Source organism: Acromyrmex echinatior, chromosome 4, assembly GCF_024713525.1.
Source record: "Acromyrmex echinatior isolate Ae372 chromosome 4, ASM2471352v2, whole genome shotgun sequence".
In the NCBI taxonomy this organism is placed as follows: domain Eukaryota; kingdom Metazoa; phylum Arthropoda; class Insecta; order Hymenoptera; family Formicidae; genus Acromyrmex; species Acromyrmex echinatior.
This window is the reverse complement of record NC_141855.1, coordinates 9,923,970-9,936,750: the sequence shown is the minus strand read 5'-3', so window position 1 is coordinate 9,936,750 and position 12,781 is coordinate 9,923,970. Positions and strand designations below refer to the sequence as shown.

Here is a 12,781-nt window from a genome sequence, read left to right as displayed (position 1 = left end):
AAATGTTTGATAAAACATGTACAAAAATTTTTAAACTGTTATGGCAAGTTAATAGTAAAATAAACAGACCAATAACCATTTACAAATAAATTAATTCAATAATAATTATTTTTCTACCTTTATTTCTTTATCTCGTGCAATCTGTAAACCCTGTGTGAGGTAAACGCTGTGTTCAAGTACAGTGTAAACTTAAAAAAAAAAGAGCAATACAAGCAGGATCGATTTTGTGGAATTTGATGGCTACAAAGGGCGCTGCTCCAAGTTGCTATCGTTAGTCAAAGAGGCGAATTGCTCTGATTTACAGCTTACTAAATAGAGACGGCTCTTCGCGACGCCTCGTGCCTCGGAATGCAGAGGGACGAAGTGGCAGAGGCGTTGTAGAAGGACGGCCGTAGAGCGTGAGAGGAGAGTGAAAGAGAAAAGAGGAGACGAAGATCGACAGGGACGGCAAATGAATGAGAATACCGCCGCGCTGGCGCGGGAGAGAAAGAACGGCCGAGATATACCGGGTGGGGCAGCAGAACGGAGAAAGATGAAAGACAGAGAAGGAGAGGGTATCGCCGAGCGATTGGTTAAGTGGGGTCCACACGGGTAAGCGAGGTCACATTTCGAGTACGTTTCAGACGCGCTAAAAGAGACCCTGTCGTGAATTCTTCGACAGTTGATCACCGATATTTTCTACCGCGCAAATATTTGAGCAATCGTAGCAATCGTATAATTTTTTTCTTTTTCAACGACGGACAATTTGCGGATTAAGAATATTTAAAAAAAAAAATATATATATATAAGATAAAAAAACCGAGTCTCCTCACAAGAGACAGGATATCGAAGCGATATATTTACTAGATATTTCGAAGAGCAAGAACGATCACGCGAACGATGAAAAGGCTCGTAGAATCTACGATCTTTGCGACGTATTTGCATCCATCCGCGAGAGAATTTTCATGCTCTATCGCCTACAGCAAAATGCGATTAAATATCGCTCATAAATAATGCAAATGTAAGAAAACGGACGAGTTATCCTTTGCCATGGAGATACATATCTGTGCTAATACATCTCACGCACAACCGGCTCGCACAAAGAGTGTTACACTTGAAAAAGACACGGAGAGGTTGAAGATACGATAGAAACGCGGTTAAATTCGAGGAAACTTAGGATGCTTTCCAGCAAGGACACAGTGAATCGTTTCATTCTTGTTTAACGTAGGCAAACAACAAGGATGTAATAATTCACTGTGTTACACTATGTCTGACCGTATCCTTGCTGGAAAGCACCCATAGTTGGGTGCCGCGAGTACGAATGGTAAACTTAACGTAATGTGCGAACAAAAAGGTAAGAGAAAAGACGAGATAGCATTCAAGAGTCAGTCGTTTTATTACGGTGAAGCGCCACGCCACGCGCATTTCTGCGACAATCGTTCCTCGCGAAGAGAGGACTTTAGAGGTCTTATACTCGGTTTTCACGAGTCTCCGGTGTCACTGAGTAATCCTATCCCCAGGCACATCTAGTCAACATAATGTCGCTTGACTGGTACCGCAAGGAGTGGCGACTAGTAGCAGTCATATTAAAAAAAAAAAAAAAAAAAAAAAATCATTAAAGCATTCCGTCCGAGTGTGTCTGAGCGCCGATAATAGCGTGAATAATAAATGCGCGAGCGCGAATTTCGTATACTCGCGATGTTCGATCATCATTTGTATATCAAATCGAATAAGTCAGACACAGACTGTCCCAAACTGTTTCATGTTTAATGACATATATTCCTGTACAATTGAAAAATCAATTTTTCCTCAACTTAACTGTGAAACATGAATAGTTTTAAAATTTTAGGTGATTGAAAATCGAACGCTTTTAAATATCGTGCAAATTAAACGCATTTGTCGTTAAACCCATAATTGAAGCAAATTTTACGATTTCAGAGTTTTAACGCGAGTCGTATAATTATCAAAATGTTTCATGTGAAATATTAAAAGAACCAGGAAACAAGCTGACGTTATTTGTCATCATTTCAGCATCAAAATGACCACAAATAACGTCAGCTTGTTTCCTGAAGAGATAACATATAATTGCCTCACAAATGCTCTCCAAAACTTCTACCAAAGAGAAAGATTAAAATGTCATTAAAATCGCAAAATTGGAATGTATCCTCTCTCGAGGAATTTTTAGTATATTAGTGCACGATTTTAACGAATAGATTTTACGAGTGAATTTATGTATACAAATTTCATTTGATTTAAATTCATTCGACTAACTTGCCTTGCCTGTACACCCTTCGCCACGATATCCGAATGTATCCCTTCACCCTTGTGCCTGACCATTGTAACTTTGGGCCCGTGCCGCGTCTAATATCTCCCTGTTTGTATATATGTGTGCGTACAACTACCTGAGGATCTACAAGTAAATTCTTGGCCCGTGCCATGAAAAACTTCCAGTCGGAAAATACTTAGCAAAATAGGTAACAGCTGCATTGCTAGTTGCGATTTCGTGAAAAAAAAAATTAATACCTCTTTTGTTTTCCCTCTCTATAGTATAATTTAGTATAATTTAAAATAATTTCACATTGTAGAGAAAGGTTTCTTCGATTTTAAAAATTAAAATGTTTCTTGGCTTATGGTTAAAGAAAAAATTTCTTTGATTTGAATGTCATTTCTTTGATTTATAAACATTATTTTTTTAAATCAAATAAAAAATTTCATTTGATTTAAAGAAGTAATGTTCAAATTAAAGAAATTTTTTTCGTATAGCAAAGAAACATTTCTTTAAATCGAAGAAACCTTTTTCCGGGTGTATATTTTCGAAGTAAAAAAGAAAAAACGCGATAATTACAATAAAAAAAATATCATAAAAATACGAGATAGAGTAGAATCTTTTTAAGTACCAAGAAAATATGAAATAAAATTTTCTCAAAAAAAATATACAAAGAATACAATTTTATATAAAGTTATTTATATAAAAAGAATATAATTTTAAACACGTTCCGTGTAAATTTTTATTTTCGAAGAAATACATAAAAAGTTTCTCATTTATCTCGGTAATTGACACTGCCTAGTACATTCTTCATTCGATACAATCTTCGCAGCTCTTTTACGCGCAGAATAAGCTTAGGGAAGAAAGAGTTATATAATGCATGATAGCTCCGAAGGTGCGCAATCCGAGGGTTCTCGAGGTCGAAGATTACGCTGTTTCGATTTACGCGCATTGCGATGTATCTAATACCGTAAGCACTTTGCGCGCATACGTAGGAATACCTAATCAGAATGGATATAAGAGTTCGAGAACGAACGACCTAGAGGTGCAGTATAGAATGGAAAAGCCCGTTCGCGTGTACAAGCTGCAACCGTGCGTCATTGGCGCGTGTCACTGGAGGCAGCTGCTGGTTCGTCCGTTCATTGTATTCGTGGAAAAAAGGGGGAAGAGGGAAAACGGTCCCTGGGGGGAGGATGGCGGCAAGGCCCGCTGGATATATCGCGTATAAAGGTTCGAAATGGCCAAATTATAGAGCGGATTTCGAGTATGTTGGATAGAGCGCGAACACGACCGGACTGTGCGGAATAAAATTAATCGCTAGGGAATCACCGGTCTTTCAACCGTGTCAATTTCGAGCATTATGCAAGACGAACATAACATTTACGTTCGGAATTGACGGACGACATGCGTGAAAGACCGGCGGTTTCAACGAGAATGCAATTAAATAAATAAAATCATGCGAAACACTTTGCATGAGTTTACATTTCGCGGATGAGAGAGCAAGTTTAAATTTAAAATTTAACGTTTCGAAGTAACCTCAAATTGTTACCTGTTCGAAGTCTAGAAAAGAAGATTATTAACCCTTGATATACATGATAAGAAAACGAGAGAGAGAGAGAGAGAGAGAGAGAGAGAGAGAGAGAGAGAGAGAGAGAGAGAGAGAGAGTCATTCGTATCCTGCGCATTTCTTTTCTTTGAAACGCCAGGAACACCTGGCTAAATAATAGTCTTTACCTATACAGCACAAATCATTCCAGTGATATTGCAACAACATTTCAACGTTTCCACAAACGTTACAGGAATGTTGCTATAAGCTTCTTTGTTAACTTTCCTAAAAAAATAAAAATTTTTTTCTTTTTTAAAACACAACCTTGCAAATATTTTCTAAAGATGTTACAGTAATATGTAGGAATCTTATAATAATTTTTTTTGCATACTTGTAAAATATAATAAAAATTAAGATACGAACGTATGTAATAAAAGACCGGGAAATCATCATGCGTGCTAAGGATTAATTTTTTCAATCATCAGGAATGTTTTTATACTTTTTAAATACCAGATGACAATATCCTGAGTGTATGAAGAGCAGCTTTTATCGCAAGATATAATTCCGTGGATAATAATTGATGAGCGAATAACTCGTTTTCCAAGGCAATAGGGCGTACTTACGATACATCTCGATAATAAAAAAAATAAAATATGAGGAAGAAGTCAATTATTTGTGCCAATAAAATGCAGTAATGGGCTCGTGTAGGATCATAAAGCAAATTCTAAGGACGCGTCTTGCACATCATCTCCAATAGACGATGGCGGTATTTATTCGACAAAAAAGTACTGGGCGAACTGCTCATCGTTGTCCGAGACACAGTAGTTTCGTTAATAAGTGCGTGCATCGCCCGATGGAAATTAGAGGTTACGTGCCTCGTCATGTCCGTAACACGCGCGTATTTTCTTTGCTACTACTACCAAGCGAGAATATATTCCAGTAGTGGCTTTTATTATTATCGGCCGTATACCCCAGTAATTTCGATGGTTTATTAGTCGAGCGGATGGTGCATCGATTGCTGGCGCGACAGGTGCGAAGTATTCGACGGTCGGATTTATTCCGCCAAGAAAATCTTAATCGTGCGTTTAAACGTTACGTACTTCTTCAATTGCAATTTATTGACTACTAATGGCCGGTTGTTCGAACAGTCAGATCGCGCATTTATGATCGCGATATTTTATAACGGATAAATACATTTTGCAAACGTGTACTTATGAGCATTAATGACAAGCGATAAAGTATCTGACGACATGACGATCATAATTCAAGCTAAAATTTATTTTCGGTAAATAGATTATTACACTAAGGAAAATGATTTGATTGTATCAACAAGATGTATATGATTAAATGCATTTTGGTTAAATTTAGTACAATTTCTGGTTATTATGACTCGAGATTTTATACAATAACTAGATCGTTTGATAGATTATACTATCAGGAATTTGTTTAATATTTTCCAGTTGGATCTACAAAATTTTTAGTTATATTCACTAGACATGTGCAACATTACTAGAATTCTGATTAATGTTAGCGCACTCTGACAGTTCTATTATTGTGCAAATTAGCGATAAGTCGAATTCGCATTGTTTTATATTGTACATCGCGTATCGTGATTGAGCATTGAGCATATATCGTGTACTGAAGTGAAGTCCTGTAGTGAAACAATTAATACTGCAAGTTCAACTGAACGAACTAATTGTAAGTCTTGTATTGTGACATGTCTGAACAGGTCAGAAATTCAAAAGGGATTAAGAGGAAGAAGGAGAACAAAGTAATGTAGCATGGCTGATGAAAAAATCAATGGAATTTTAAGAATTTTGATATGTAAAAATTTTTAAAAGTAAATGGAAAAAATTTATACGATCGGTAAAAAATTCTGATACAGGTCACGAAAAGAAATTCATCCGGTAATTCTTACAAGAATTCTGATTCGTCCATTTTTCATCAGACATACTGGTATCTACCAAATTTATAAATAATCCAACCAAATTCTTTTTTCAGTGTAGCTTCAGAAGAAAAAAAATTGATTCTCATTCAATGAAAATAAAGAACATCGAGGCCTCAGCATTATCTTGAAAATATCGAGGGACATCGAGTATATATCCCGATATGGAATGCGGGGCATGGATTCTCGAAAAAAAAGATGACAGGCTATCTAAAAATTAAATCGTCGCGTAACTTGTCTAAAGTGCCTCTATCTATTCTCTTTTCAGTTATCGACTTATAAAAAGCTAATCCTGGAAATCGATCTATTTCATTAATTATTTTATACAAATTTTTGAAGACATTCTGAAGAAAAGATGGTTATCTTTTAAAAAAATGGTTATTTAAAAAAAATGTAAATAATTAAATATAATATTTTACCGCTCTGCGATAAAATATTGCATTTAATTATTTACATTTTTTATATTTTAATTATTTACATTTTTTTGTTAAATAACCATTTTTTTTAACCACAGAGCGGAAAAATACTGTATTTAATTATTTGCATTTTTCTTTAATCTTGCTACTCATGAAGCTGTGTAGACATTGTAATATGATAACGTTTACAATTTCACAACCATAGTATCTTCACAACCATGGTATCTTCATTAAATATATGTATATTCAATGCAATTTTCAATATTTTCTTGGAAACAAAGCCTCAGACAGAAAAATTTATTCTATACTTTTGAATTATTTTTGTACAAGAAATTACAATCCAATTGTATTATAAATTTGTCACTATATATATATATATATATATATATATATATATATAGAAAATATAATTAAACTAAGTAATCGTATCAAAAAATATATGTCTATATATATATATATATATATAGAGACATATATTTTTTAGTTTAATTATATTTTCTTTATAATCTATTAACAAGGTACTTTAAAATTTGCATTAACAATTGCATTCGAGGAACATGAAAAAAAGATTATCAATTACGATATTTATAATAGTATATGAAAAGGCACGTGCCGCCAATATCATGTTCTCTGTTTTCGTGTCGGTTTCTCGTTCCCTCTTGTGTGAATGTGATTGTAATACACCCGAGCAAGGCCGCAGCGGCGTACCATGCCATAGATACGATCGATCGCCTCTGGAGCCACGAACACAGCAATTTAGGCTACGGTACCCGGTTCTCTATCGTAATAGTTTCCTGGAAAGTTACGTGGCTAATCTTGGCACGCGGTCAGTCTGCAGTGGTCTTTCTATTATCCGAAAAAGCGCATCTTTTTGAAGTATCAGAAATAATAGAAAAATTATCAAGATCTTTCCCACTGAATCAGCTAGAAATATCTTCGATAATACTAATAAAATTTTGAATTTTTTACAATCAAAATGTAGTAAAAAAAAATAACAATTGTTATTAAAAGTTCAAATATTTTACATATTAAAATAATGTCTTGTCGCAGTTATTCATTCAAAAAAATTAAGCGAGGGGGGGGAGAGAGAGAGAGAGAGAGAGAGAGAGAGAAATAGAGAGAAATCAAGGGTAATCATTTCTGTAAAAAGATTTATTATTTTTATGCTAAAAAAGCATAAAGAGAGTCACATTTGAAAAGTAATTGTAACGATCTTATAAATTTACTATGGAAAAGACTTAATTCTCCTTTCATGCGTGACTTTTGCTTGATCGAGCAACAGGTGGCGGATTTGACCTTCTCGGAAGGTTCCTTCTACGCAGATTGAAAAATTCACTCAACATTCTTTTAATTAGTAAGACAAAGATGCCTGTCATTTACATTGTTTGCCATCATTTCTACATCGATTATTTTTATTAAGGTTAATGAACGCTGATTCGACAGCGTATCTACGGAGAGACTATAAAAAATTTTTTAATTAACATAAGAGAAAAAGAAATTACAAAATAAAGTCATTTGAAAAATCGGAGAACATAATAAATTTTATTTCTTTTCAATGATATTTATAAAGGCATTGCATTCATTTATCGTATATTCACACATCGTTTCACATGATGTAATACGTTGTACAGCATCATATATATAAAAACTAATTTTTTTTTTCAAATTGCTATACTCGATATCCGAGTACATCAGCTGCATTGTACATCATATAAAAGTTAACTGATTTTTTTTTTCAACAATTTGCTGTACTCGATGTCCGAGCATATCGGTTGCATTCCATACAAATTAAAAACTCAACAGTTGCCATTCATGCGAAGATTTCTCTATATTTCACGTGACAGAAAAACGTGTATTTGATTCGAAACAATATATGAACAAATACGAGAAATCTCGTAAAAATTCATCACGCAAATTTTGCATGAAAACTATTGTCAGATTTACGACAATAATCATCATTATTATATCGATAGATTTTAATCTTTTGAAACAATGCGCAATTATTTTTCAATCTCTTTTCTCCATACTTGAATTTTGTTTTATGTGGCAAGCATTTTATTACAAGCATTTTATTTGTCATTGACAATATTCAATTAATAAAAATACGAACGTATTTTTACAATAGAATAATTTTACTTCTTAATTTAATTATACATAAAATAAAATTTATCGTTTTAATATTTGATTATTCGTTCTCGACGCACATTTTTAATATCCTCTCTAAGACCTTAAATTCCGAACAAATTCTAGACTTCGTAAACTAGTGCTAGTTAAAATAGCAAATCGCCTTGAAGCGAGTTCCTCTCTTTCTCTCTCTCTTCTTTCATTCTCTCTCTTTCTTTAGCTTTTAACTCTCTTTTTTGTTGCCGCCTTCTCATCGTTGTCATCTCTCTCTCTCTCTCTCTCTCTCTCTCTCCCGTCGACAGACTCAACAGCACAAACTTGTGATCTCCGCACCCCGGACTTCTCTCGGTCGGTTTTAGCTCGAGGTTGATTAATCCGGCAAACGGAGGCGTCGTGGCAGGCAAGACACGACGGACGACAGTGACACAAAAAAGGGGAAACGAGCTTAGAGCGCGATAATCATTAGCAGGTCGCGGCTCTAAAACGCATCGCGATAACGCATCCATCATACTAGCGCCTACAAGCCCCAAGACTAGAATAAAAGCAAGAAGACACGCACGAAGCTGGAAAACATGGCTTACCCTTCTTTGTTACCTCAATCTATCAACGGTTTTAAGGACAGGATTCCGTGACTCTTTCGTAGTGTAACGACTCAAAACTTGAAAGGGCTGAGACGACAATTGAAAATTCAAGAGAACAATGAACACTGTCCGTTCGTAATAATAGTATCAACTCTACTGGAAATCAGTAACGATGTCGCAATCGAGGAATGAGAAATTATCTACGCGACCTTCGACTATCACAATAGTTATTATATCTGCTTATGCAAACGCGATTAATAATAGACAAACCGACGTAAAATTTATTTCATATTATTCTGAATAGAATGTTACGTTAAAATACAAATGCATTGAAAAGTATTAATATAAAAAGCATAATTAAATAATTGTTCTGCAAAATTATACTAAATAATTTAATTATTTAAAGTATTAATATAAAAAGCATAATTAAATAATTGTTCTGCAAATTATACTAAATAATTTAATTATTTAATTTTTAATAATTTAATTTTATAATCAATTTTCGTAAAAAGCTCTAAAATCTTTCTAGAGAAAAATATATAAAATTAAAGTTTCATACATTATTCAATATATGTTCTTTTCTTCTTCTTCTTCTTCTTTATTTCAAAATCGGATTGTAAATACCAAAACAAATTATTTTTCGTTCACGTCCCCGATATTTATATGCAAAAAATAATTTCAACGCTAAAATTGAAAATTTAAAATCACTTTTAGTACGCATATTAAGTTATCTAACTGCACGACAGCTTGATTTATTGTCAGGATTCGTGAAGATTGTGAAAGCTGTGGCGAATGAAGAGACTTATATCGTTATCGATAAGAGGAGTCCAAAGGTAACTAGCATGTACCGCTAATGATTCTCTTATCGCCGGGAGGAACTTATTTGTCGATCGTTGGTAGCCGGTCGTGGCTCTTGCACGACCCGCGTCCTTGATTACTGATAAGCCTGCCGTACAAGTTTCTAGTGGATCTCATCGTATTTATACAATAAAGAATCATCGTACGACCGTGAACACGCGCTGTTATCGTAACACGAGGCAATCGCGATACAAGTCGATAGATAAGATGCATGCCTTTCAAAATGGATGCCGGGGGGGTCGTGCCCCTCGGCTCTCGCGAATCAACCTGTTTCGAATGATTGATTTGTTGCAATCATATGTCGATCAGCGCGGCACCTTGCGAGACCACTATTTTATCAGTTTGATTTTACGCCATTATATTTAGTGGATAGATTATTATAAACTATGCATTAAAAGATAATGTACGTATTAAGGCATTCAATAAAAATCACATAGAAAGACTGCTTGAATTAAGACATGTTTGATTAAGCAAATTTTAGAAGAAGTAATTACAGAATTTCTGGTTATTATAATCAAATATTTTAATCTCAGAACATTTAGATATGATAGCACATCTAATATTTAGTATGATATCGATTAGAGTTTGAGTTTAGTGTGTATGTAATAAGGTAATCCAACTATCTGGTTATTATGACTACAAGAAGAAAAGAATACGTATGATTATTACATGTATGATGTATTAAAATAAATGTATCAATTATTGGACATGAACTAATTTTTGGACAAAGTGCCAAAACATTTCAAATATTAAATTTTTAATAATCTCTACAATTCTAAATAAATTCGTTATAAAATTTTTATAAACAAATTTATTTAGAGTTGTATATATATATATATCATTAAAAGCTTAATATTTTAAATTTTATACCACTTTGTCCAATTAGATCATGTCCACTAATTGTATATATACTAATTGATTCATTAATCTTAAAGGAATATTGGAACAGAATTTCTGGTTATCAAAATAATTTGGCATTTCAATCAAAAATTTTATTACTTTCACCAGAATACATGCAATCAAACGTGTCTGATTATCATAAAGATGTTTCCACAAAATATGATTAATGCATATGCCAACTTTACATACATTTGCTAAATATTGGCCACATTCAATATAAATAATTATATACTATATGTCATGTGTGTATATGATATTTGCTAATGTTGGCGAACGTTAGCCATATTGTCTGGAAGCATCTTAACTAGAATATGCAACCAAAGTCTGGTTGTTTTAATTAAAATTATGGATATTTCCATTAAACAATCTTGTCATTATACATATTTCAAGTTAATTCAACTAATTTTTTTTTCAATGCACAATAATGAATGTAGATAGTAAAAAATTGATATTCTGTTAGCTTCTATTTACACCATATTTACAATAGTAAAGCTAAATCGTGTAAATAAATGGAAAAATACCAAATATTTGAATAACTATTATATAATATAAAGATAAATATCTTTCGTTAAGTAACTAACTTATTCGTCTAACAACTATGATAGTTTTAAAATAGTTTAAATATCAGCCACTGAATGTCGAATTGTCATTATGTATAAATCGCCTTACATCAGTTAATAATAATTAAAACTGATGAAAACTTACTGGAAAATTAATGTAAACGTCTATGAAAGAATGAGAAGAATTTCGGCAGCAATATTGGGCATTTTATCCTTACTAAAAAGCAAGAACTGTAAAATAAGGAGTTCAATAAGACTGAAGAGATAGGCGATTAGCAGACTACGTCATGCTTTTCCACTAACTAAATCAGCACGGCCTCCGTATATTTTTGAAAGCCGTCGACAGGATCATCGCAGCTGGCGCGAGGATATATAGGACCAGATGGTCCTTCCTCGTCGCCTGGTCTCGACGTTGTCGAGCTTGTGGCAGTACCGTGTACGAATGAACCAGCCGAGCGAAGGAGAATGTGTTGAACAAAGAGAGAAAAAGAAAGAAGAGAGAGAGAGAGAGATAGTGACAGACAGAGAGAGAAAAAAAACAAGGGAAGAAAAAAGCGACAAGAGGAAGGATGGGGAAACGAACGCAAGAAAGAGAGAAAGAGGGACAAGAACGAAACGGTGGGCCCTCGAGTGGGCTGTTCTCCAAATAGCTCCACCTGCCCTCGAGACGCCAGCAACGTCGTGCTCATCTCGAGGCATCGGCGAGGCTCAAACTCAAGAGCGCCGAATTTTTGACCCGTGCCAGGACGAGTAATGATCGCGACGTGATCGGCAGGACCCGGGCCAGGAAGCCCTGTACAAGCAGTTTCACACAGCATGCACCTGGCCCCGGAAGCGAAGCGGCGTTCCGCGAAGAAAATTTTTATCGCTCGCATCGAGAGAAAGAGTGAAAGCGAAAGCTCTCTCTCTCTTGCGTGTGCGAAGATCTCACGTGATAAGGTCATTAGAAGATTCGATGTTATCACCGTTAACGCGCGAAATTGCGGCATGGTGGAACGCGGTCTGTCATGTAAATCGAGCGTACTTTAAATTCGGTGGGCACGTTGTAGTCACGATAATTTAATTAATAACTTGTGATTACAAGGCTTAAAATGTCGCTCGGTGAGAAGAAAATTGATACGTAAAGAGCGAATTTAACTTGATTATTAATTTTAATAACAATTAGTGTAATTTAATTAATCCATTTAACTAATCTTTTTTTACCTTAATCAGATTTATAAGGATCAATTTGAAACCTTAAAATATGCAATCTAGATCCACATAATTTGAAATCCAATCTTTCGATTGACTCCGTTCTTTGGAAAAAATTCATAATTTGAAATTCAATCTTTCAACATAAAAGAGTATCATAATTTTGAAGACTATTATTATATATTTTCGAGCTATTATAATGTTTACGTCAATTTGTATTTAGCTTACCTTTAGCTATTAAAAAGCAATGATTACAATAATAGAATGTATAGATTGCATAAGAATCACGCGCCGATCTGCGGGAAAGATAGAAGCATAATTTTCGTTCATTGCATAATTAATTATCCACATTTACGGGATTACGTAGATCGAACAGAGAGATTACGTCCGAGGAGGTATTTATGCAGCAAGAGAA

General features: G+C 34.4%; 1 protein-coding gene across 2 annotated transcripts in view; it reads right to left on the bottom strand.

Annotated features, from left to right (window-relative positions):
- LOC105152371 (RAS oncogene family member Rab26) overlaps positions 1–12,781 on the bottom strand; it is a 178,312-nt gene that overhangs the window by 154,251 nt on the left and 11,280 nt on the right. Inside the window, exon 1 of one of the 2 annotated variants that reach the window (XM_011066615.2) lies at positions 8,858–8,985. The exons of the other annotated variant lie outside the window; for it this stretch is intronic. The gene's annotated coding sequence lies outside the window, so the exon portion shown is untranslated. Of the gene's footprint in view, positions 1–8,857; positions 8,986–12,781 lie in introns of those variants that run through there. 2 annotated transcript variants of the gene reach the window in all.